Here is a 27190-nt window from a genome sequence, read left to right on the forward strand (position 1 = left end):
TTATGGTCTTCCCTTTTCTTTCCTATACCCCTTCCTGAAGAGCAGCCCCTGTATCTTGTAGTATTTCTGCCCACAAAGACTTGTGTTCCAAGTTCTATGCCTAGCTTGGCATAGACCTCTGACTTGGAGGTCCTTTTTATTATTTTTTTAAATTTTATTTTGGGAACAGAGAATTGATGACCAGGGGCCAGTGCTAGGCAATTTGGAAGCTGTGATTGGCCCCTGTGAAGATGGGAAAGGACAGAAGGTGACTACAAAAAGTCCTGAAAGGCTGTGACTAGAGGGCTTTGGCTTGAATCTTTGACTTAGAGCTTCATCTGGTAACCTGCCTCTTGGAGGTGACTCAGGACCTTGGCTATTGGACTGTTTCTTGGGTGAATGAGTAGCAGGCTTTCCTTTACTGGCTTCTGGAGAGAGAATAGTTCTGGAGAGGCCTTCCCCTCTTGGAGGAGGCCACGTGGATGGAACACCAGGTCCTCTGGTTGAGGGTTAACAAGCCTGCCAGCTGAGCCCAGCACTGGAGCAATATTTACTGTGATAGGCTAGACAACTTTTCTCTACCCTCTTTTTGTATTTCTCTACTTTCACTCTTTTCACCTCTGAAAATAAAAGCTCCTAAATAAAAAATAAAAATAAAAAAAATAAAATAAAAGCTCTGAAAATAAAAGTCATTTTGACATGAGCTATAATACTTTAAATTGGTGACCACCATATTATTTTAGAATTCTCACATATTTAGTCAAACCCTAACTTAATTCCTTACACTGCCTATGAATGGCCCACTGAATTAGCCCATTAAATGGACAGTTACTCAAGATTAACATGATTAGGGCCCAAAATTGCTTAAGAGGAAATTGGACTGGAATACATTTGGGAAATTACAAAGCATTCTCAACTATCCCAATCTGCTCACTTCCACTAATAACAACAACAATAATAGCTAACACCTACAAAACACTAAATATGTGCCAGGTACTGTGACAAGCACTTTGAAATTATTATATCACTTGTCCTTCCCAACAGCTCAGTGCTATTATTATCTCCCTTTTACCAATGAGGAAAGAGAGGCAAAAAAGGGTTAATTGACTTGCCCAGAGTTACCCAGCTGGTAAGTGCCCAAGGCTAGATTATACCAGGTCTTCTCTGACTCCAGGCTCAGTGCTCTTTCCACTATGCCACTAAACCATCTCCACTGGCAAACATTACTATTTTCTAGGAGAAAATAGTATGGCAGAGTAGACAAAGTGTTGCCTTTTCAGTAAGGAAAATATAGGATTATGTTTCTCATCTGACACTAACTCTGTAATCAAATCATTTGTGTTCTTTTTTCCTCAGGCAACTTTCTAGGGCTTACCTGCTAAAAATAGAAAAATATATTGCAATTAGTTTTATGTGGAGAGGGGAGTTCTTTCTTTCATATATTCTCTAGTGATGGCACATAGCTACAAGTCATGGACCCACCATGTTCCTTGGGGAATAAAATATGCATGAAATTCAAACATCAATGAGACTTGCACAGGTAGGCACAAGTCCAAGAAGTGACATAAAAATAAAATTAGGATAATATATAAGAAAAGGAGGTGGAATAGTTCTATAGTGAGAGTATAGCAGATGTACATCTTGAATTTTGTACTAGTATTCCTGAAATATCAAAAGATTCAAGAGAACATCTAGTATGTTACTGTCGGAGTACCATAGTGGGTAGAGTGATAGACTTGGAGTTGAAAAGACATGAGATTAAAGTTCCTAAGATAAATTCTAGTGGCATGACCCTGAGCAAGTCAAGTGTCCAAGTTTGTTCCTTTATCTGTAAAATGACAGATTTGGATTTGATGGTTTCCAAGCTCACTTCTAGCTCTAAATGTATGATCATATATAGTCATATATGGAAGCTATAGAAAAGGACATATGAGAAATCATAAGATGATTTGTAATCTAAATAATTATATTTTATACATTACATCTGAATAAAATATTTGTTTTCCACCTAGTACAATATTTTAGAGAGGATATATTGAGTTGAATTGAATTTGTAATTGAATGAGACTTCCATTAAGTTGGATGTCTTGTGCATAGGTATAAAGGGAATCTGGGAAATGAGTTAATGAGGTGATGAGTTATTTGGAGCTCCAAGCCTGATGAGAAATCATGTGTGATCTTGCTTTTAAACTTAGTTTCCTCATTCATAGGTTAAGGAAGTTGGGTTATAGGACCTCAAAGTCATATTTTATGATTCTACAAATAAAAATGTAACCAAGAAAACCCACCTAGCTGTATAGGGCACATGTCCGTAGCATAGCAGAACTACAAGAGGCCTTAGGGATTATCAATTGTAAACCCCTCAAGGTCTCACAGCAAGCAAGAAAATTAGAGAGGATTTGAATCCAGGACCAGTGCTTCCCTCCCTCCCTCCCTCCCTTCCTCTCTCCTCTCTCTCTCTCCCTTTCTCCTCCTCCTCCTCCTCTTCCTCCTCCTCTTCCTCCTCCTCTTCCTCCTCCTCCTCTTCCTCCTCCTCTTCCTCCTCCTCCTCCTCCTCCTCCTCCTCCTCCTCCTCCTCCTCCTCCTCCTCCTCCTCCTCCTCCTCCTCCTCCTCCTCCTCCTCCTCCTCCTCCTCCTCCTCCTCCTCCTCCTCCTCCTCCTCCTCCTCCTCCTCCTCCTCCTCCTCCTCCTCCTCCTTCTTCTTCTTCTTCTTCTTCTTCTTCTTCTTCTTCTTCTTCTTCTTCTTCTTCTTCTTCTTCTTCTTCTTCTTCTTCTTCTTCTTCTTCTTCTTCTTCTTCTTCTTCTTCTTCTTCTTCTTCTTCTTCTTCTTCTTCTTCTTCTTCTTCTTCTTCTTCTTCTTCTTCTTTCTTCTCCTTCTTCTCCTCCTCCTCCTTCTCCTCCTCCTCCTCCTTCTCCTTCTCCTTCTCCTTCTCCTTCTCCTTCTCCTTCTCCTTCTCCTTCTCCTTCTCCTTCTCCTTGTGTCTAGAAATAAACCAGTTAGACTGAATTTGGGCAACTTAGATCACAGGCTAGAGTTGGAAAGGACATTTGAGTTCATCTAGTCTGACCATCACATTTTACAGCTGAAAGAACTGAGATTTTAAGTGACTTTTCCAAAATTAAACATTGGAATAAAACTGATATCTTTGGATTCTGAGTCCCATGTTCTTTTACTAACCAGGGAGAGAGTATCTTTTATTCCCCCTGTCCTTTTAGGAAGACATGGATGGAGGTAGCCAGATGACCCAATAGGTTGAGTATCTGGCCTGGGGTCAGGAAGACTCATCTCTGAATTAAAATCTGGCCTCAGACACTTACTAGATATGTGACCCCAGACAAGTTGCCTAACTTCATTTACTTAAAAAAAAAGGCCTGGATGAGTGGTGAGCTTCATAGATGAAGGTCAGTCAATAATTATTTATTAAGAACTTGTTATTTTCCAGGAACTGCAATGGGATAAATAGTATACTCCTGGAAATACTAATACAATGGGGGAAGACAACACATAAAAGAAAGCTGAAAAGTAGGGAGAGGAGGGAAGGAAGAATATAGAGGAGGAATGATGGAGAAGTCTAAAAGACTACAGCAATATTGTAAATGAAGAGATAGTTGGGAGGCAGCTGGATTACACACTATATAGAGTGCCAGGCCTGGAATCAGGAGGACATGGATTCAAATATATCTACTCATGTCTACTCAGATATCTACTATTTGTGTGACCTTGGACAAGTCACTCAACCTTGATTGCCTAGCTGCTCTTCCATCATAGAATTTGATGCTAAGAGAGGGCAGCTGGGTGGTTCAGTGGATTGAGAATCATACCTAGAGATGGGAGGTCCTGGGTTCAAATCTGGCCTCAGACACTTCCCAGCTGTGTGACACTGGGCAAGTCACTTAACCCCCATTGCTTAGCCCTTACCGCTCTTCTGCCTTGGAGCCAATACACAGTATTGACTCCAAAACGGAAGGTGAGGGTTTAAAAAAAAAAAGAATTTGATGCTAAGACTGAAGGTAAGAGTTTAAAATAAACAAACAAACAAATAAATATGAGATAGCTGGCCTGGACCCCTTCCTGAATCAGAGGTAATAACCGAAACAATGAGCTTTTAGATCTATTTGAATACAGCACATTTTATTAAAATGATTATATCTTTTAATTCGCCTCTTCTTTTGGTTGTTGCATTGCCAAACTCTAAGGCAGAGTTATGCAATTAGAATTTATCTTTACTCTCAAATATTTGGTTAATTGTTATTTACAGTTTAATAGTGAGTATTTTATATAAATAACAAATTCATTTCTCTAGAATGTTGGGCAGCTAATCTATGTATATGACAGCCAAATAGATGTTTTATTTAATGATTAAAATTAATTTGAAAAAGGTTCTTTTATGCCATTTTTCAGTTTGCTGGGATTCATGAAATCAAATTGCATGCAGAGATCCTTGAGAGCCACCAGATGGCAGGAGTGGTATGTGTAGGCATTTGTGGAGCAGAGACCTTTGAGTTGACATCTTTTAGGGAAAAATGCCACCGATCCAAATTGCTGAAGAAAATTAATACCGGCAAGGAAAGATAAAGGTCCATCATTTTTTTTATATTCAAGCAAATATTTGAAATAAAATATTTTTTTCTCAATTATCTCTTTAAAAATGAATGTAGGTTCACCTCCCTCTGCCATCACCTCTAAATGAGTCAACTATGTTGTCTTTTAAAGCTTGTGACAAGGACACTTTATACTTTTCCAAAGAAAAGAACAACAATGGATATGAATACTGGTTCTGCTAGTTGCACCTAGAAATATGGTCTTCAGCAAGTCACTGGACCACTCTGGGTCTCTGTTTCCTCATCTGTGACATGAAGGAGTTGGGCTTGAACAATCTCTTAGACCTTTCCTAGGTCTAAATCCTCTAATCCTACCATGTGTTCAGAGCAGTAACGAAGGCAGAATGACGAGGTCTTGATCCAGGGCAGTGAAAGTTACAAGTTCTTGATAGGGCTGAGATTCCTCCCAAGGGTAGAAATTGCCAGTTACCTCCCAAATAGCAGAAATAATTAGGTAAAATAATTAACAGAAGGCATGTTCTTTTTCTCTCTGGAGCCCATGATCCCAGATAAACTTTCTCTACTTTCTTTAGAGCAGTTTCTCTATGTCTAGGAATGGTCTAAAGTGACTGGTGTCTGGAGAGATACCAAGTCATTCTTCTCAAAGTTGATTTAAAGGTACTTAAAAAAAAGTAATCCTTACTGCCTGTCTTAGAATCCATAGCAAGTATTGGTTTCAAGGCAGGACAGTAGAAAGAGCTAAGCAATTGGGGTTAAGTGACTTGCCTAGGGTCACAGTTAGAAAATGTCTGAAGCCAGATTTGGACTTTTCCAGGTCTTGTTCTCTATCCACTGATCCACCACCTAGCTGCCTCTGAAGGTACTTCTGATACTTTCTCCAAGAGGGAAATATTGCTGAACCTTCTCAAAAACTTCTAACACTTCCTTCCCACCCAACTCTGCCCTTCCCAGCTTCACTTTTCCTCCAGTCTCAGATGAAGGGATGCTCCTTCTTTGCACCAATGCCAACCAATATACACTCATCTTCAAACTCATCCCTTGCCCTCTTCTTTAGAAGATCACTCCCATAATCAACACCTTTGTTTTTTAATCTTTAATCTTTATCTATTGGTTCCTTCCTTGCTGCCTACAAACATACTTCCTTCATGCTTAAAACAAAGCAAGGCAATCCTCACTTGATCCTGTTTGAGAAGTGTCTCAAACACCTTGCAAAAGACTTCTACATACAATTAGTTCTTTATTTTCTCTTGTTATAGTCTAGATTCTAACTTTATTTCTTAACTTAGAATACTTTTTTTTACATTTATTAACCATCTCTTGATCATTGAATCAAATTGCTTTTTCTCAATTTTTATCCTCTTGGATCTCTGTGCAACATTTATCACTGTTGACCATCCCCTCATCCTAGATGCACTTTCTTCTATGAGTTTTTGGACATTGAATTCTCTTAGTTTCCCTCCTACCTCTCTGACTTTTTCTTCATGACCTCTTTTGCTAGATCATCATTCATCCCATGTTAGTTAACTGAGGATATCCCCCAGACCTCTGTCCTGGGTCTACTTCTATTTTTTCTATACAGTGTCTCTCTTTATGATCTAATCAACTTATATGAATTCAATTATCATCTATCTACATATGGCTAACATCTATATTTCCAGTCCTGGTCTTTCTTTTGAACTAGTCAATATCATCAAATGCCTATTGGAACTATAAACTAACCATACCATTGTAAGGGGTAAATTTAGGGGTTATTGACTGAATATATTATACTAGCAGTGGCCAGGGTTTAATTTAATCCCAATAAAAATACTCAAGTCAGTTTAGGATTTTTATGGTGGTTTAGTTAATATAGAGGGAAGGAATTAAGAAGAAAAGAGAGAAAGGGGTATGAGATTTTTCTGTCCTAGCCTAAGCCATGGGAAGTTCAGAGAACTCAGCCTCGAGGCCTCCTCAGAAGATTAGGGGCTTCCTAAGAGGATAGTGTTTTGGAAGGTAAAGGAAAAAGGAATCAGCCTAAACTCACTCACCTAGCACACTCAGGCCAAGCCACCAAGACACCAAGACCCAAGATGTCAAGTGCCTCCCAGAACTCCCCACATTGACAACAGAGACAATCGTCTCCACCAGCAAGAGACAGAGCGAGAGCCAAGTCTCTGTGAGAGCCAGAGCCACGTCTCCATGAAAGAGAGGGAGAGAGGAAGAGACGCGAAATATATAGAATTTTTTTACATTACTTCCTGCGTCTCACATGTACCAATGGTAGCTTAAGCTTGACTTAGGACGGTCCAGGGAGTCTGTCAGTTGTTTTCTTATTTGTCACTTGCTAGCACATGTTGGCCATAGGCCATCCTCCTCAACACTTAATCCTTAAGTAGGGGTGTAGACATTCCTGTTTGTTAGGATTTAAAAAACTAATCAGGGCATAGAAAATCTAAAATCCACACCATAAGTATCTCTCCATGTACAAAAGAAAGCAATTTCCTCACAAAACCTACCCCTTCTGTTACTGTCAGGGGTACGATTTTACCCAGATTCCCAACCTTAGTGTTGTCCTTTACTTCCTCCCTCTTATTCACCCCACATAATCAATCAATTGTCAAATATTCTCATTTCCTTGCCCATAACATCTCTTGCATATGTCCCCTCCTTTCCACTTACAAAGTCACCATTCTATTTCAGGCCCTCACCACTTATTGACTAGACTACAATAGCTGCCTTTATAGTCTTCCTGCCTCATTCTAATCCATCTTCCACTTTGCTGCCAAAATGGTTTTTTTTCTAAAGCATAGATGTGGTTGTAAATGACTGGGAGCCCTGCTCCTGGGGAAATGGAAGCTGGCTCTATCTCTATGCCTTTATCCTATCTTTCCCTTATGATGGAATATCTTCCTTCATTTCTGCCACTTGGAATACCTGGTTTTCCTGCGAGACTCAGCTCAAGTGCTATTCTTGTCATGAACTTTTGCTTCTCCCCAACCACGATGATTCCAAGGCTCCCTCAAAAATAAAAAAGACCATCTATTAATTTTTTATAGGGCTCTTAGGGAACTAAGTGGATGGAGTGCTGGGTTTGGACTTAGGATAATCTTACATGCTGAATTCAAATCCAGATTCAGATACTTACTGGTTGTGTAGCCCTGGGCAACTAACTTAACCTTATTTGCCTCAATTTCCTCATCTATAAAGTGAGCTTGAAAAGGAAATGGAAAAATGTTCTAATATCTTTGCCAAGAAAACCCCAATGTGTCAAACATTACTGAAATGACTGTTCCACAATAACAACTATTTTTTATGTTTTCCATGAACTCAAATGGGTCTATTTTCTCCCCATTAGGATGCAAAGTTCCTTGAGAACGGGGCTTGCTCAATGCTTAGCATATCATTTCACCTGTAGTAAGTGAATCATAAATGCCTGTTGGCTTATGACTGTCACCAATCCATCTTTTCTTGTCATACAACTCCTTGATGGTGGCCTTAACTCCTTTTTTTGGGGGGGTGGGCTTCCTCGTTGGTTCCACCCATCACAAACTTTTCCACAGCCCTCCCAGTTATACTTAACACTTAACAAAGTCCCTGGCACATAGTAGGCATTTAATCAAGGTTGGTTGATATATAACAACAGAGGTAAAACGTCTGTATGGGCTCTTGCCTTCACCAGAAGTTTGCAGCCAGTAAAAGCTTTACAGTTTCAGGAAAGCATTTCACCTTGCCCTCCTCCTTCTTTTCATCTCCCCCTTTAAGGCTTTTTTCTGCTTGACAAACAGCACTGTATCCAACTGATCTAGGCTATGGATTGATACCAGCTAGCTGTATGGCCTTCAATTTGTCACTGAACTTTTCTTGGGCTTCAGTTTGCAAAATGCTAAATTTGGGTGATTCAACAGTATAAAATAGAGGGTGCTTAATTTATCCCAGGATATGAAGTAGAGGGCAATGGTATGGGTTCAAAGTCTACTTCTGATATGTGCTAGGTGTATGTCCTTTGGCAAGTCACTGAAATATGAGGTAAGAAACTCCCCAGGACTTAGTTAAAGTCAGGGATGGGTCACACTTCACAGGCACAGAGCTAGAAGAGCTTTGAAGCCATGCCATTCATTAGTAGCCTCTGTTGTTCAGATGGGTCAAGTAACTTGCTCAAAGTCACACAGGTAGTAAGTTAACACAGGCATGATTTGAACTATGACCTCTAGGGCTAGTCATCTTTTAACTGAACTCTGCTTCCCCTTTGAACTATTTTCAACACTGGTGGATGGAGGTCCACACTGTGCCAAAGCAGAGATCTCCCCTGCACTTATATTTATAAAATATATTCTTGAATGATTTCTTCATCATTTACATTGTCTTTGTCCTAGCTAGCCTCTCTATCTGCTCTGTATCCATCTCTTTTTCTATAAAATAAATACGAACAACTGTTCTCCATTTCCCAGAGGGTCATAGGAAGAATCAGAGAGAATCATGAACCTAATGGGGTTTTTAAAAGATGAAAATGTGAGGCGGTGTCCGTGAAGGACTTATTGGTGTATTTATAATGATCTTACTTTCTTTATATATTCCATTAGAACCCAGTATATGAAAACCACAAAGCATTATGATTTCATTCTCTCCATTCCTGGATCCCTTCCTACTTGGACATTCATTATTTACTCCCCTCTAAAATAACCATATATTCCTAGCTCTTATTTTTTCCTTTTTTCCCCATTTTTTCTTTTCTCCTTTCTTCTTCATTATTGTCTCTCTGTTTTCTTCCTTACCTCCTCTCTTCCTTCCTTTCATCTTTTTTCCTCTTTCCTTTCTTTCCTTCCCTTTTGCTCTCATTTCCTGTTTCTTTCCAGTTCAAACAATTCACAGCCTACAAAAACTTATAATAGTTAGCATTTATATGAAGGGCTATATGTATGTTATCTGAATTTACTCTCCAAACAACCCTGTGAGATAAATACTGTTACACCCCAATTTTACAGGTGAAAAAGCAGAGATGGAGAAAGTTAAATGACTTGCCCAGCATCACACAGCTGATGATAATAACAGCAAGCACTTGTATAGTACTGTGGGGAAATATCTTATTATTTATTAATGTTATTTGAAAATGATTTTATGTGGCTAGAAAACTGTCTAACCCAAAGTTTATTGTAGAGGTCAGGCTCACAACCTCTAAGATACTGGGAAGACTAGATAGCTGCAGAGAATGCTGAGAATCCCACCTGGATCTTGCTTTGGGTCCAACTGAAGCTTGTGTTTTGGGTTCCCCAAATTAGTTTCTAATCCCTTTTATTTTATGTAAACAAAGAATATCCACAAATAATCACTCATTTAAAGTCACAGAAATTTAGAAAAAATATTTTCCAGGCTTGTATTATCTACTCTCTGTGATCAGCCAGGTTAAAGATGGACTGAGGAAAAGACTGAAGAGATTAAAAGTAATCAACTGGGTCTTTAAAAAAGGGCCTTTTTGGGGAAAGATAGAGAAGAAGAAATGATCACAGAGAATAAACCGGAGACCTTTGTGTCCTAAACTTGGATGTCAACACTGAGGGCTCTGAAAGAAATGGGAAGAGAAACAGGGAAAATATACTGGGGATGGGATGGGATGAATATTGGCAAAATAGGGCTTGCCCTATGCAACTTTCATGTCCTGGATTGCGTTCTTTTATGAGAATGGCACCATCTCTGGAAGAGTTCTTAGACATCATCTAATCAACCCTCCAGATCTCCTGTTCCCCATGGACCTTGTTGGTAGTGATCACTAGAACTAGCAATAGCGTTATGAGAGAAGCAATAACTGGTGGCACGATTTCATGAGGATTCCAAGGGGAGTAATGAAAAACAACAAACATTAACACAGCCTAGGCCACCTATATTCCCCAAATCCGGGTCCATTCTCCCCAGAGACTTTGTGTATTTAAAGGTAGAGTGTATTGCTGGTTTGGGGACATATTGCTATAACAACTGTCTGCTTAGCAAATACCCTTTCTAAATGCTAATTAAGTCAAGTGGATAAAAAAATGTAAAGCATTGCAGGGATGGGGGCTTGTGAACAATGGTAAAACATTCCCATTTATATTAGGGTTACCACTAGATTCTTGAGGGGAGTACTACTCTGCCACCCTCTGGGAACCCATCCCAAATGGGGGAGTAAGAGAAGATAGAATGAAAAGTGTCCTGACTTCCAGGCCAATGTCTTTTCTAAAACACAATACTGTTCGGATAGCATATTTGCTAAAGGTTTCCACACCCACAGTCAGTAAATGACTTATGCTCCTGTACCTATAGCTAATACTGAAAATTAGAGACAGTGTAGACATCTTAAATAATCTTGTAATATATTCTTATCAATGGAACACTGAAAAGGAAATATATTTATTTGTATATTTATTTTCCTATTGAATCATGTCTCTATTAATAATTCAAGAATAAAAAAGAGAATTTCTGTTGAATCTTAGACTCTCCAGAGGCCACCAAATATAAAGGATTATATTTTGCAAAGGAAAAAAGCCTGAAACCCAATTAATTTCCTCTCCCTCTCTGCCTTCCTCCCATCACTGCCTAGCACCAGTTTCATTATGTGGAATGGTGCAGCAGTTGTAGTCCAGTCTCCTTGCATTTTTTAAACCTTTACCTTCCATATTGGAATCAATACTAAGCATTGGTTCTAAGGAAGAAGAGTGGTAAGGGCTAGGCAATAAGGGGTCAAGTGACTGGTCCAGTGATTAGCAAGAAAAAAAAAGAATTTCTAAACTTAACTCAAAGACAATGAGTGATTTAATGGAAAGTTGAACTTCCAAATTGAACTCAAGGACAAATGAGAAGTGATAGGCAGTTGCACAAAATGGCAGTAGTGATAGAAGATGAAATCAATTGCCCAATAGAATCAATTTGATTTTCTCAATTTTCAGATGGATCATCAATAAAGTGTTCAATAATTATTTGCTAAGTAGAAGATACTCTTCTAAGAATTGGGAATACAAATTGAAGTAATCAAAATTGTCCTCTTCAAGGAACTAACATTTTAATGAGGAAAGACAATAAGGGAAGGGAAGGAGAAAAGAAGAGAGAAGAAAAAGGGGCAGGTTCTTATCCTGTCCAATATGATTGGAAATGTCTAGAAATGATGTCAAGGCTTGGACCTTTGGCAAGATAAGGCAAAGGCTGAACTATCACAGAGGAGGGATCTAAGAGCATAATCCAGACAAAATATTCATGGTAAGAGGATGCTTTTATGGTTAAAATAATAAAAATTTAAAAATGAAATGAATCATGAGATCCTAGCTTTAAAGCAAGAAAGGCCCCATGAAGTTTCCTAATTGAACACACTCATTTTACAGATAAAGTAACTGAGGTTCAGGTCATATAAGTAGTGAATGAGATTTGAATCCAAGCCCTATGGCTGTATTATGCCATGCTGTCTTCTAGATCTTTGAGATCAGTGATTCGTTGTATAGAGCAGAGACTGTCTAACTTAAACTTAATTTCTTTACCCAGTGTTTAGTGTAGTGTCCTATATTCAGTTGGGATTTGATAAATATAAATGCTAATTAATTGAACTGGATCAGAATAAAAAAATCCCTGGGTTGGAAGTTACCTTGTACCTGAAGGCGAAACCCATCTACAGTCTCCTCAATAAATGGTCGTACAATCTTAGCTTGAAAACATCCAATAGGAGATTCTACCATTTCCAAAGTTAGTTGATTTTATTTTTGAATAGTTCCACTAGTAAGGATAGTTTCCCTTATATCAAATAGAAATATGACTCTTGGCAATTTCTATATATGTCTCCTATTCCTGGTTTTTGTGTCCACTAACTCCTTCAGGGCAGGAATTTTCTTTGCCTCTTTTTGTACTTCAAGGATTTAGCATAGTGCCTGGCACATAGCACTCAATAAACAAATTATAATTTTAATATGTTAATTTATATAAAATAAACATTATGTTTCTATCACATATACTTCTATATTATAAATTAATTTTAATTGACATAAATAATAAATTAAAATACATGCCTACTACATAACACATTTATTAACTGATTTTCTGAAGTATAGGCCTAATCTTTCTTAGATATGATAACCTTTCACATACATGAAGAAGAATGATCGTATCCTTCCTATGTCTTCTGCTCCTCATTTTACAGATAAAGAAACCAAGGTTTAGTGGAATAAAGGGACTGGTCCATGTTTATACAACTAGTAATTTGCAGACCTAGGATTTGAACCAAAGGTTTTCTAACCTCAGTTAAGTGCTTTTTAAGACAAAAAACTAAGCTAGATTTCTCACTGAGTTAAAGTTAATAAGCATCGATGATATTTCCGGATGACACTTTATTTCCCTATTAATGCAAGCTTAGTAGTTTGTTTTTCTCCTGACTTAACTACAGCTCTTGGCACTTTTAATTTGGGTCTTTGTGTTTTCTTAGTGATTTGTCTCTGAGAAAAGCTCTTTGACTTTTAATAACATTCACCTACAGCCAGCTTAGTCCATTACTATCATTACTCAGTAGCCACTAAATTAAATTCATCAACAGATTATTAAATGTCTTTTTTGAGCAGAACACTGTTCTGAGGCACAGGGAATTAATTACAAAGTCAAAAATCAAAACAATCCCCATTTTCCAGAAGCTTCCCTTCTAAGGGTGTGATAATGTAATGTAGAGAGGTGGGAGAAATACAATATGTATACAAATGAGTAATAATTACCCCCAATTTAAAAAGGAATAAAGACAGAATGAAGAAATGGGGATATAGGGAAGGGTCTTGGGATCTGATGGCATTTGAGTTGTGCTTTGAAGGAAAAGAGAAGACTGAGAGATGGAATGCATTCCAGACATGGCAGATAACTTGCACAAATGTTATATATGAGGAATAGCCAGTTTGACTAGAACAGAGATTTTGAAAAGGGAAATAATTACAAATAACCTTGGAAAGATAAGTTGGAGCCAGATTGTGCAGAGACTCAATGCCAGACTGAAGGTTTTGTATTTTATCCTGGTTATAGTTGTTGTTGGTCCTTTGTTTTTTCAAAGAAGACCAATGACATCACAACGTTGGAATTAGGGTACAGGAGTTTGGCTGTGGACGATGAGAACAATATGAATTTTCAGACACCCAGAAGACTGCCAAATCCCACCGCTGATTGGTCCAGGGAGAGGACCAATTCCCTGGGCAGTCTGCATGCTCCTGCATGTGGTTATATCTCCAAGGTACCCACACCTGCTGCTATGTCACTCGCTAGCCCCAGAACTTCAAGGTGGATGAAATAGGGACTGATAGATGATGTCTTGCCTTGAGTGTGAATTTGATTTAAATGAAGAGTTGCTCAAATGCATCAGCTTCTCTCTCTCTTCCAGAGTCATTGGTGTTCAGTGGCAAGACAGACCTCAAAATGGCTGATCAATGCCTGGGATGCATTGAATGACCTTGGCATCTTCATGGTCTGACCAAGGTCAGTGTACTCCACAGTTCCTGCTTCAGGTGCCATGATGGCTTTTGGAAGATATTGTTCTCACCCACCCAATCTGCCTTGGGTGGGCATCACCCTAACTCAGTGACAGGTTTGAGGCCCGTGGGTTAACTTCACCTGGCCAAATTTGACCCATCTGCAGAAATTGTTTTTAACATGTGGCCATTGTGCATACTATTTTATCCTAAAGACAATAGGGAGCCATGGAAGATTTTTGAGTAGGAGAATGATGTAGTTAGATCTGTTTTAGAAATGTCAGAGTTTTTTTTTTTGAAAGCTATGTCAAGGGTGAATTTGGGAGGATAAAATGAAAGCAGGGAAATCAAACAAGAGTTTATTCTAGTAATCCATGAGAGAGATCCCAGAGACAAAACTCAGGTAGCAGCTGTGTGAATGGAGAAAAGGAAATTAAAGTGAGATCTGTCATGAAGTTTTAATTGATTAGACTTGCAAATCTATAGAAAATGGGAATTAGGGAAAGAAAGAACCAATAATGATTCTGAGACTGTGAATCTGGGTAACCAAAAGGATAATGTGTCCTTTTGATAAACAGGGGAATTTGAAGAAGGGATTATTTTCTTGGGAAATGCCATGAGCTCTCTTTGGAACAATGTTGAATTTGCAGTACCTATGCGCATCCCGATGGAGATGAAAGGGGAAAAAACAAAACAAAAACAAATTTAGGCAGCTCTAATGATGTGTGAGCCCTGGGCTAAGAGATGTCCTATTGACAGGTTATATTGTGGAACCGAAGCTTAGGAGAGAGATTAGGAATAATTGTAAAGACTTGAGAGCCATCTCACTCTGGTATAACATAACAATTATCCAGTTTGCTACTGTGAGGATTTTCTCAGTGCCTTATTAAAGGTAGTTATGAACAAAAATAACTTCACCTACTAGAAAGCAGAAGAGAAGTGATTGCCCAGCAGGAAAATAGTGAGGTAGGTATATTGTTTTGGTGGGCTCAAGGACATTAAAATCTACTGTTGTTGGGGATTGTTTTGGTTGTCCGTTGTTGTTCAGTCACGTCTGACTCTTTGTGACTCCATTTGGGGTTTCCTTCCTTCCTTCCTCCTTCCTTCCTTCCTTCCTTCCTTCCTTCCTTCCTTCCTTCCTTCCTTCCTTCCTTCCTTCCTTCCTTCCTTCCTTCCTTCCTTCCTTCCTTCCTTCCTTCCTTCCTTCCTTCCTTCCTTCCTTCCTTCCTTCCTTCCTTCCTTCCTTCCTTCCTTCCTTCCTTCCTTCCTTCCTTCCTTCCTTCCTTCCTTCCTTCCTTCCTTCCTTCCTTCTTTCCTTCCTTCCTTCCTTCCTTCCTTCCTTCCTTCCTTCCTTCCTTCCTTCCTTCCTTCCTTCCTTCCTTCCTTCCTTCCTTCCTTCCTTCCTTCTTCCTTCCTTCCTTCCTTCCTTCCTTCCTTCTTTCCTTCCTTCCTTCCTTCCTTCCTTCCTTCCTTCCTTCCTTCCTTCCTTCCTTCCTTCCTTCCTTCCTTCCTTCCTTCCTTCCTTCCTTCCTTCCTTCTTTCCTTCCTTCCTTTGTCCTCGCTCCCTCTGACACTCTGTCTCTGTCTCTCTTCTTTTTTGTATTTCTGGTTGTTTAACAAAAAACATTTATATAAACATAATGTGGCATCTCAGTTTGTCTAGGAAGATCAGTAACTGTTGTGCCACATGTTTATGGTTTTTGATTAACAACTAGGGAAATCAAAAAGTGAAATGGTTGCATGGTTTAGGTTTAAATGTGAAAAATTCAGAGCCTCTTTTTGAGAATACAGGAAAACTTTATTATCACACAAGCTAGCCTGGCCCCTTGGACAATCTACCTTCTTAAAGGTGAGTTTGGGGGTGCTTTCGTATACTCATATTCAGGTAAATGGGTCAGGGGTTTCTTCGAACTATTAGAAAACAGGATGCTTTGCAATTAGTCATCTCTATATACTCGGGGCACAGGCTAAGTGCCAGGGGTATGGGGGGAAAACAGGTTGTGGCTTACCCCCTTCTACCTGCCCAGAGCACAGACTGTGATGGCTACTAAGTATGAAGGGGACAGTCATATCCAAAGGGCCTCTCTTTTCAAAGGACCTTGCCAGATGTGGTCACACAGATTGGGGCAGAGGTTATATCAGGATCTGCTTGTCCTGGTTCTATGCCTTGTGATCTTTTTACTATTTATCCAGTACTATGGCCATGTTTGTACTTTGGGGACTCTACCAGCCAATTGGAATGGAAACTGGGAAAATGTAATTCTGAGGGGCTGCTATGCACATAAACAAGCACCTGTTAAATGAAGGAATTAAATCTATCACCTGATATCATTAACTCCAGAGCTTATACAGGAATCCATGGAACTTGGTTCTCTAGCTCTTGGATTCTGGGAAGTATTGGAAATAGGCATGAAGTTAACTTTCACCTTCAAAGGAAAAGCAAAGAGAAACTTTTCTCTTGTACCCTCTGCTGTCAGGATGAAGGCCTCTTGGGTTCTTTTAAGAACAATCCACAGGCATGACAAAATCCCCCAGGGAAAAAAATTGAGTGGAACAAAAGAATCACAACCCCCCCATCCCATTCTCTTTCTACTTTAGGCTAGTCTGATACATGTCAGGTTGCAGAGAGCTTTAACAGAATGGGCTGGCATCCAACAGCAAAGTATTCGTATGGAGAAGTTCATTAGTAGACTTTTGAACTCACCATCTTGATTTTCTTTTCCCTGAGACTCTCTTCCTTCCTCTGATTAGGGATAATGGATGTTGGGTGTTATCCGTGTTATGACCATTTAAATGTCCCATTTGGGAAAGTAAGTCTTACTCTAAGTCGATTCCCACTGGAAGAGTGCAGTATAGAGCAAGGAAAGACAGACTGATCTTCAAGATTCACCTCAAAAGCTTCAGGTCACTGTGCTGAGGTCAAAGGGAGAAACTGGTCTGAACCAGGAGCAACATTGAAATGATTTCAAATACAGAGTGTCCAAATGCAGACTTTTTGGGCACCCTGTATTAAATTTTGTAATTTTTATTATTTTTATAAATTTTATAAATTAACTGAAGTGTCTATGAAGCATTTATTGGACAGCTAGGCAGTGTAGTAGATATAGTGCTAGGTCTAGAGTCAGAAAGACTCATCTTTGGGAGTTCAAATCCAGCCTCAGACACTTACGAGCTGTGTGACCAGGGCAAGCCACTTAACCCTGTGTGCCTCAGTTTCCTCATCTATAAAATGAACTAGAGAAGGAAATGGCAAATCATTCCAGCATCTTTGCCAAGAAAACCCCAAATGGGCTCACAAAGTGTTGAACATGACTGAAAATGACTGAACAGCAACTATATGGATAGTATGGATCTCAAGATACCTGGAATAAAAATTTTATGGAGGAAAAAATGTCACAGCTAGGTGATGCAATGGATAGAACATTGAGCTTGGAATCAGGAAGGTCTGAGATAAAATCTAGCCTCAAATACTTACTAGCTGTGCGACCCTGGACAAGAAAATCAACCTCTATTTGTCTCATTTCCTTATATTAAAATGGGACCATAAAAGAGAAGGAAATGGCACACCACTCCAGCATCTTTGCCAAGAAAACCCAATGGGTAGAAGCCCATATGGTTATGACTGAACAATAGTAACAGCATTAATTTATTCAATTATTTTTATTATAAAATTATTAAATGTATATATATATAAATTAAATTTATAAAAAATTAAATCATTAAATTATTAAATGTTTACTGTGCAGGCATTGTGTTGAGTAGTTAGGGATGTCAAAAATAAAGGTAAAACAAAGAAAAAGCAAAATATGATGTTTGCCCTCAAGAAGCTTATAATCTATTTGAAGAAACAAATATGAAAATAACTGAACTTCAAATATATTTATAGAGTAGGCAGAAGGTAATCTCAGAGGAAAAGAACTCACCATGGGAAAGGAAGAGAGACCATGGATGGCCTCTTGCAGAAAGTGCAACTGGAGCTGAGTCTTGAAGAAAGTGAGGGAAACTCTAAGGTGAAAGTGAAGTAGCTTCTTATTCTGCTTTGGATAAAAAAAAAGTTAAAAATATTTTCAATTACACATAGAAACAATTTTCGACAATTGTTATCTGACGTTTTGCATTCAGATTCTCTTTTTCCCTTCCCTCCCAGACATAGTAAATAGTCTGATATAGGTTATATTATTCTACTTTTTCAGCATCCATTAGATACACAAGAATAGCAACCCTGATGTTTCCTAGAGAAAATAATCGAGATTCTTCCCAGAGTGTATTGTCACAAAAGAAGCTTTAACCAAGTGCATTTAAACTAAAAAAAATAGGATGAGGAGGTTTTCCATTTCATGATGTTTAAAAGCTAGTCTTTTTTCATCGTTTTCTTTCCCCACAGCTGGAGATAGAAAGTTTACCTGACTTCTTACCAATACACTCTGCTATCTCTCTATTCCTCTCCCGTCTTACAAAAAACTTGCTAAAACAAATTGGCAACACAAAGTAAATCCTCTTGCTGTTATCTTAATTTGATTGTCCCAGACCTTACTTTTTTAGATTTAATGGGCACTCACAGTTCAAAGGGACCATTATGGGGCTGAAATATTGAAGTCAGGCAAAACCAGGGCTGTTGTGGAAACATTAAGGAAAGCATAATTACCGTACAATCTCTAAGTCTAATTTGCATATTGTTGAAATGCATCCTGACACTGGAAAGTAGCAATTTTCAGAAAATATTTTTGGCATTGAAATTTCTATCCTCTTTGTTTCTCTTATCCACATGGGACTAATCATAATGCCTTATTATACAAATTTGAAGTAAATCAGTTAAAAAAAAATCTCTTTCCTACAAATGAGGCAGACTTAATCTTTTACTGGACCACAGGGGGCAAGTCTTGGAGACCTTGGAAAATATAGCTCCTTCTGGAGCACTAAATCTAGCAAGAAAGCTTCAGGAAATGCCCATTTCTTCCAGATGATGTGACATCCTCATCCAGGCATGGAGGATTTAGCTTGTGAGACAATTGTACCAACATTAAGCAAACCATTGACTATTATAGGAATGAATTTAGATTTATATCTTTAAAAGAATCTCTGTGGGACTATTCAAAATGTCCCTACTGAACTCCTTCCAAGTGATTGCTTTGAGCTATTTAAATGTTCTTTCATTTCATCTTTCAGCCTCACCTACCCTTAGCAAAGTTCCTGCGGTATTCTATTCTACTAGCCCATTGAGTCAGGCCTCTGGGACCAGTAAAGGACCATGACAGACTCTGGATTAATTTTCCTTTGATAGATGGAATCAGTGATTTTCTCCTTAGCAATAGGCCTTGTGAAGGATCTTTCCTTCTTTCTTTATTTTCTCTCTCCTTTTCTTTTTCTCTCTTTCTTTTGTTCTTTCTTTTCTTTTTTCTTTTTTTCAATGGTGGTTATGGGTTAAGAAAGTAACTTATACAAAAGAGAAGGACCTGAAGCAGCAATATGTGATCATCTTATGATGTACTGAACAGCCAGAATCAAGAGAGAAGAAGGGGTAACCAAGAAGAAAAGGGAGTGTTGTTAGGAGGAGAGATAAACAGCAAAAACAAACTTTGTCTATTTCTTAATTTTGTAGGTCTGTTGGTGTTTTGTAGCCCCAATACCTCCACCCCAGGGCCAAGTCCCTGATGGAATGTAAACTTCTTGTGAGTAGGGATTGTTCTATTTTTATATACCCAAAGTTTAGCATAGTATATTGTTAAATAAATGCTAGATATTCTTTTATTCATCTCCTTTTTTGGCCAATAACATTTTAAAGATAATTGTCTAGATGTTAGGGTTATAATTCAATTCAAAGAGTTTTTATGGAACAGTTGCTATGTATCATGCACTGTGTAGGCCTCAGGGATACAAAGACAAAAATAAAATCCTTCCTACTCACAAGAAGCTTATATTCTTTGGAGAATATAATATTTATAGAGATAATACAAAATATATACAAGGTAAAAGTAAAATAAGATTGAATGTGGAAAGAACAATTATAGTGTGGAATATGAGTTTGGGAAGATGATTGTCAAGAATTGAGTAAAATCTTTTGCCTTTTTTTCATTTTGGAAATTTTTATTTAATTAATTCATTTAGAATTTAGAATAGTTCCTGATGGTTACAAGTTTCATCTTCTTTCCCTCCCCTCTCCCCAACCCCCTCCTATAGCCAACACATAATTCTACTGGATAAAGTCTTGAAAGATGCTAGGGATTACCAGAGACAATAGAAAGGAGAGGGAACATTGCAGAGAAGTAAGATTCATGCATGGCGAACAACAAATAGGCCAGGGTGGGGGGGGGATGTAATGTAGATGATCTAAGGAGGAGTAACATAATTCTGGATTCATTATAGTTTTCGAGAAAGATTAAAGTCCAGACTTATGCTTTAGAATATCCAGCTCTATGGAGAATGGGTTGGAGAGGGGAGAAATTGGAATCAGGGAGACTAATTAGAAGGTTATTTCAGTGGCTAAGCAAGATGAATTTAGAGCGATGGCTTTGTGAGTGGAGAGAAGATGACAAATTGGAGAGATTTTGTGGAGTAATTTATACAGCACTTGGAAACTTATTAGATATGAGAATATGAGGGTGAGGGAAGAGTTAAGGATGACTTTGGCCATGCAAAGAATGGACATCAATGGTTCTGAAGGGGATCATTCTCAGACTTTTGAATGTCCTTAGCACTGTGTTCCAAATTAGAATAGAACTGCTGCTCATCTTTCAGATGGATGAGAGCCCAGGAGCAAAGAACATGAATACAATGGTCCATGAAAAGTCAGAGGTCAAACCGAACCAGAATGCAATTGTCTTGTGCTCAAGCAAACCTTCTCTTCACCATATTGTAACTGAGATAGATGGTGTATCATGCCCAGCTGATTCACGTTGACTACTGAAAATGTTGTGGTACAGTAAACTGATGCTCCCTATATATACTAGTCCACATATCAGTTATTTGTCATTCAGACACACAAAGGAGCAGTATCACAAATGAGATGAAATCACCCAAACCACATTTCAGTTAGGAATAAGAAATTGTCAACTCATTGCAAATGTATGAAAATAAATCCTCCTGATTTTTTTTATCTATTCCAGCAAGACATGATAAAAAAAAAGTCTTTGGGTGAATTTTATTGTTGATGAAAAGTGGAGATTGGCAGTGCAAGAGGCTAGAGTTTTACAAAGTAAGTATTACATGGATGATTTCCTCCTCTTTGCTGATTAGTACCTCTAAATCTAAGGGACATTCAAAGCTCAGTGTCCTTAACAACTGGCATCCAGTCAGTACTGGTAGTCTCTTACAGTAAGCCTGGGAAATGGGTTGAGGAGGTAATTATCATTACTGGTAGTCTGGGAACTATGGTGAGAGGATCATTAGTGTTAGAAGTGGAAGTCAGGGAGACAGTGTGGTGCAGTAGAAAGGTCACTGGAATTGGTTCAAGTTCCAATAATACCAATGATACTGGGGGGGACATCATAAACTTTTGGGGACCTTAGTTTACTCCTTTTTTAAAATGAAAGAGTTTGACTACATGATCACTACCCATGTCTAAATATCTGATGTTTTAGATCCCAAGTTTAAGACGTGGATGAGAACGTAGCTGGGTTTAATAGTGGTGGTGGGAAGTTAAGAAGGTTAAGAAGAAACTATTCAAATGAGTACTTTGGGATTTAAGGAGAGACCCTAACAAGTAGTCCCAGTAGGAATGGGTTAATCAGGCAATACTTTTCATTGCACTGATGGATTGTGGAAAGCATGAATCTAAGAAGCAAATTACCATTAGCAATTGTGTTTAAATGTGGCGAGGGGCAGGGAGGAGGGGAGAAACATGGGGAGACTGAGTTTATATGTTATTCTGCTTTTCCCTTAGAGGACCTGAAATACTTCCAATGGGCTTGCCTAAAATGAGTGTGCCTGAGTTAAAAACTATCCAGTTTTCTCTTTTCTCCAACTGAAATGACCCATAAACCATCCTACTCCCTCATTCTTCTCATGGTAAGCACTAAGGTTACTGGAGGCCACTGGGATAGCAGCCAAGGCAGAAGGAGCATTCAGCCCATTCTGTCTGCCCTAGCCTTCTATTTAGCATCCTCATTCCCATAAGCATTGGACAAATAAACATTAGGAGTTATCCAAAGGGTTGTAAAAAATAGAGTACAATGGAGCTCAGAGAATACGAGAGTAAAGATGGGGCAATTCACTGCCTTTTTTAATGTGCTAACACCCCCAAATGAAAACTAACTACTTCTAATGTTTATTGGTTCAATAAGGGAAAGGAAGTGGAGCCCAGACTGAAGCTACCAAAGTGCTCCATGGTCATAAGTGGTTTTATAGATTTAGAACTCTGCACAGATCTATTTAGAAGGAACCAATGTGGTGTAGCCACTAGAGAACCAGCCTTGGAATCAGGATGCATGGAGTCTGACCCAAGTGAGCTGCTTAACCTTGTAGCTTCCCCAGCAGTGACCCAAGAGTGTAAGTAATGGGTGTATTGCTGATGCTCATTGACAGAAAGAATTTCTTTCCTGGATAACTCTGTGCACCAATGAAATTACAGCACTGAGGTCACACACAAGATAAAGATTTAGATAGATAACATGTATAGATTAAATGCACGTGTGTAAAATGGAATCTATATGTTTATATCTGTGAACATATTTATATGCACATATATATAAAGATAGACGATATATACATTGATTCTATGCCTTGCCACTTACTACTCTTATAACCTAGGTCAGGGCCCAAGCTGTTTTGGCTCATGTTTCCGCATCCATCAATCAGGAAGCATTCATTGACAGCCACTAGACAACTGGGTATCTGGAGGCTCAATAGATAGAGCAGTGGGACCTGTGTCAAGATTTGACTTCACGTGGGATTCAAGACTTGAATTCAAATTTGACTTCAGATACTATCTGTGTTACCCTGGACAAGTCATTTAATCCTGTTTGACTCATTTTTCTAATTTGTAAAGTGAGCTAGAAAAGGAAATGGCAAACCATTCCATGATCTTTGCCAAGAAAACCCCAAATGGGATCACAAAGACTTGGGCACAACTGAAATGGACACAACTGAATCACATGTTCATATAACCTCTCGATGTCGTCTACCTATATATATATATATATATATATATATATATACACCTTTATATAACCTATGCATGGGATCTATTTATATTTATTTTGTTTGTGTGTTCTCAGACCTGTGATTTCATTGGTACACAGCTACTGATTAAAGCAAGGTCCTACCAATGAATTCAGGAAACTTATTATTCAGAAAGCTACTTGAGATAGATAACATTTATAGATTATTTGTTTAGACATATATTCATATAATGTGTATGAATGAATGATAGGAGCATCCCTCTAGCTAGGGTGTCTTGGATGCTTGAATTGGGGACCAATGGATTCACAAGCTCAGTTTGAGCCTGAAGAGGAGTGTGGAGGGGAGGGATTATAACATTTTTTAAGCTGTCATCAAGAAGTGTTCATTATCTCCTAGATTGTTAGTCTGGATTTGTATGGAATTGAGCGTACTCTCTTGATACCAGTTTAACAGTTTTAGTGGAGACCCTGTGACTTCTTCCTTGGCTACTGACATGCCAACAAGCTCAGGCAAAGAGATTTTTACTCAAAGATAATTGTTGTAAACATTGAGCTATACCACTTATTCACATCCCAGGAGATAAAACTTCTCTCTGGAAGAAATAGCTGAGGATTTTAAAGTTAGAACTTTGAAAGAATATAGATTAAGAGTAGGAAGACCAGGGGTGTGCTGGAGTCAGCTCAAATGGACTCGGAGCCCACTGAATTTTGAGTATAAATATTTATACCTTGGAAATACAGCAAATGCTATCAATCAGACACTGACTAACAGTTTTCTTGATTGACTAGCCTTAAGAAGATGATGAAGAAAATGTCTATGATGTAGATTAAATGTAAAAGTCTGTCCTGCACCTCTCCCTGTCTCTGCCTCTTTCTTAGTCTCTGTATGCACCCCATACTAGAGAACTGGTTGTTAAATTTTACCAGCATGCCCCTGGAAGAGACCTTAGAAATCATCTAGAATCTTTTTGAGGATGAGAAAGAATTTCTTTCCTTGATATATCTGCACCCCAATGAAATTACAGCACTGAGGTCACACACAGAAGAAATATTTAGATTAGATAATATGTATAATGCATGTGTGTAAAATGGAATTTATATGTTTAAGTTTTGTCTTTATATTTCTAGCCTAGTATAATAGCTATCTATTAGCTGACAATGAAAGTTGCTTGATGGATAGTGAAAGAGAAGCCAAAAAATCTTGGGTCTTGACCCAGATTATAAGAGTAGTAAGTGACAAACTCTGATTTGAACCCGGGTCCTTGGACTACAGATTCAAGGCTCTTTTCCCTTTCTGCATGCTGTACATAGTCCAAAGACCTGTGTTTCTCAGATGAGGAAATTGAGACTCTGAGAATTTATGGGATTTGCACACAATTAGTTAGAAACTTGTTGATCTCTGAAGGTTACACATCCAGGAGTACTGGGATGTTTTCAATCATGTTTCATTCTGGCCTGCAACCCATTTCTGTGCCATCAAATGTCTTTGTATACTTCTCTGTGGAAAGACTTAACTCTGCAGAATGAATGAAAAGCTATTAGAAATCTGCCATGATTAATTATGTTTCTGGGTTGAAGAAGCTTCACAAAACAAAATGAATTCTCAATAGAAATGTGATATTGGTTCTCGTACTGAAGAAGCATCCTGACCTAATAGATAGAGCAATGAGCTAGGAGTTTTGGGGATTCCAGCCTTAGTCTTGCTTATACTATTAACCAGCTCTGTTACCTTGGACAAGTCACTTAATTTCTTTGTTCTTCAGTTTTCCTGTTAATAAAATGAGGAGAGTTATTCCTCTCCAATCTCTCTTATGAAAATGAAATGAGAAAGAAGTAGATAATAAATCACAAGTATTATTATAATAAATATAATGATTAATTAGAAATAATAATAAACTAACATTTATATTTCTCTTTATAGTTTGCAAAGCACTTCACATATTTAATCTCATTTTATTTTTGTGACAACCTTGGGGAAGGCAGGGATGATTTTTATCATTATATTTTATAGATGAGGAAACTGAGGCAGAGTGACATTAAGTGACTTGTCAAAGGTCATGTAACAAGTAAGGGAATGATTCCGGGTTGGAATCCAGGTCCAGTGCCCTCTCCAGTACAGCTCCAAGCTGCCCAATACTTGTGACAGATCTGTAAAAGCAACTTTACGGAAATACAAGTACAAAAGAGATGTCTTATCCATTAGAGTCATTCCAAAATGGCTTGGGTTGCTAAAGAAAGGAGTCAGCTTCACCTCTCTAGAGGTCTTCAAGCATAAGCAGTATTTCCACTTCTTCTCAATATGGTGGATAAGTAGGGCAACTAAGTGACTTGGCTGATTGAGAACCATGCCTAGAGATGGGAGATCTTGGGTTCAAATCTGGTTTCAGACACTTTCCAACTGTGTGACCCTGGGCAAATCACTTAACCCCTCTTGCCTATCCCTTAGCACTCTTCTGTCTTGGATCCAGTACTTACTATTGATCCTAAGATGGAAAGTAAGAATTTAAAAAAAAATGGACGATTTGAGCATCATACATTTAGAGCTAGAATGAAACTTAAAGGCCAATCTTCTCAACATACAGATGAGGAAACAAAGTCACCAAATAGTTAAATAACTTACCCAGGGCCACATAAAAAGTATCTGACAAAGCATTTAAAACCAAGCCTTTCTTACTCCACATTCGTCAATTGATCCATGGTACCATATTATATTACTTCCTACTCAAGAATGGGTTCAATTTGATGCTGTTTTGTATCTCTTTCAACTTAAAGATTCTGACTATACTTCTGAGTCATAGACACAGAGATGTATTTGAAAGTCCCTTCCCTTAATGTTGGTTGACTTAACCTATTTTTTGAAGATATGTGGAATGGTGGATAAAACACTGGGTTTGGAGTCAGAAAAACTTGAGTTCCAATCATGCCTCAAGACCTTACTAGCTATGTGACTTTGGACAAGTCACTAACTTCTCTGGGCCTCAGTTTCTTTAGTTTTAAAATGAGGAGATTAGACTTGATGACTTTTCAAGACTATTCCAGTTATATAATTCTATAAGACCTTGAATCTCAGATGTTGAGATTGGACATTGCTAAGGCCATGGGTTAATCAAGTTGGACTGCCTTCAGCGTTTTTCCTGAACCCGTACTCAGCCACATGTAAATTCAGAATATGAGAATACCTTTTTTATATAATTTTGTGGGCACTACTAGACCAACCCACTTAAAGAATTTTCTTAGTAGCCTGATCTTTGGTACTCTCTCCATATGGCCTGAAATTCACTCCATCAGAGTTGCTAATGGATACTATAATAGGTTGTTTTAGGGATGAGTAGATGAGAAGAATGAGCAAAAGGATAGAGAAGTGAGGGAAAAGGGTTTGTTTTTACAAGGCTAAAGTTTAAAATTAGCATGTTTTCTAGAAAGAAGGTCCTGGGGATTTTCTTTAGGTCTCCAACATTGCATGGATTAGTTATGTTATTTTATGAGACCTGGGGGAGATTAAGGTCTGTGCATTGGCTGGATTTTTGGGTTATGGCTTGGCAAGGATAATATGAGAAACCCAAGCAAATAAGGTTAAACTCAAGACAATGATATAGCAAAGGATGTGCACTAGGGAGATGGTGCATTGGGTCCAAAGAGAATTATGCCAGCTCTATTGTGATGTATGATTTTTCTTCTACACTGAGGAAGAGACATTGGTGGCCATCTAGACTGGTAATTCCCACCATGTGAACCCCTTCATTAACAAAAAATGTGTTGATAAACTCCTGGGTAATTTAACATACTAACCAAAATATTATTTTAGATTTATTCACTATTTCCAATAACTACAAATATAACTTTTATCCTCCAAAGCTCCAGATTAAAATTTATATTCCATATTTATAGTTTTAAAATAGAAAATCTTATTTTATCTATGATTATGAAAGTTCTGAATGTGAAATTATAAAATTCTTATGAACATTTAATTTGGAACATTTTGTAAGAATTAAAAGAAGCAATCCAGAAGGCTCTCATATTCTTACAAGGATTTACAAGTCTTCATGTTAAATTTAATTATTTTACAAATTTGTTGAATATAAATAACATTTATAATGAAATTGA

The 27190-nt window shown here is 38.2% G+C and overlaps 1 long non-coding RNA gene across 7 annotated transcripts in view; it reads left to right on the forward strand.

Moving 5' to 3' along the window:
- LOC103097563 (uncharacterized) overlaps window positions 1-27190 on the forward strand; it is an 80928-nt gene that overhangs the window by 50827 nt on the left and 2911 nt on the right. For 5 of the 7 annotated variants that reach the window (XR_008913411.1, XR_008913406.1, XR_008913407.1 and 2 more), the window contains 3 exons: window positions 4382-4557; window positions 21074-21162; window positions 21850-21974. This is a non-coding gene — a long non-coding RNA (uncharacterized LOC103097563). The remainder of the gene's footprint in view (window positions 1-4381; window positions 4558-21073; window positions 21163-21849; window positions 21975-27190) is intronic. The other 2 variants (XR_008913409.1, XR_008913410.1) reach the window with 1 other exon arrangement.

This window comes from Monodelphis domestica, chromosome 7, assembly GCF_027887165.1.
Source record: "Monodelphis domestica isolate mMonDom1 chromosome 7, mMonDom1.pri, whole genome shotgun sequence".
Classification (NCBI taxonomy): domain Eukaryota; kingdom Metazoa; phylum Chordata; class Mammalia; order Didelphimorphia; family Didelphidae; genus Monodelphis; species Monodelphis domestica.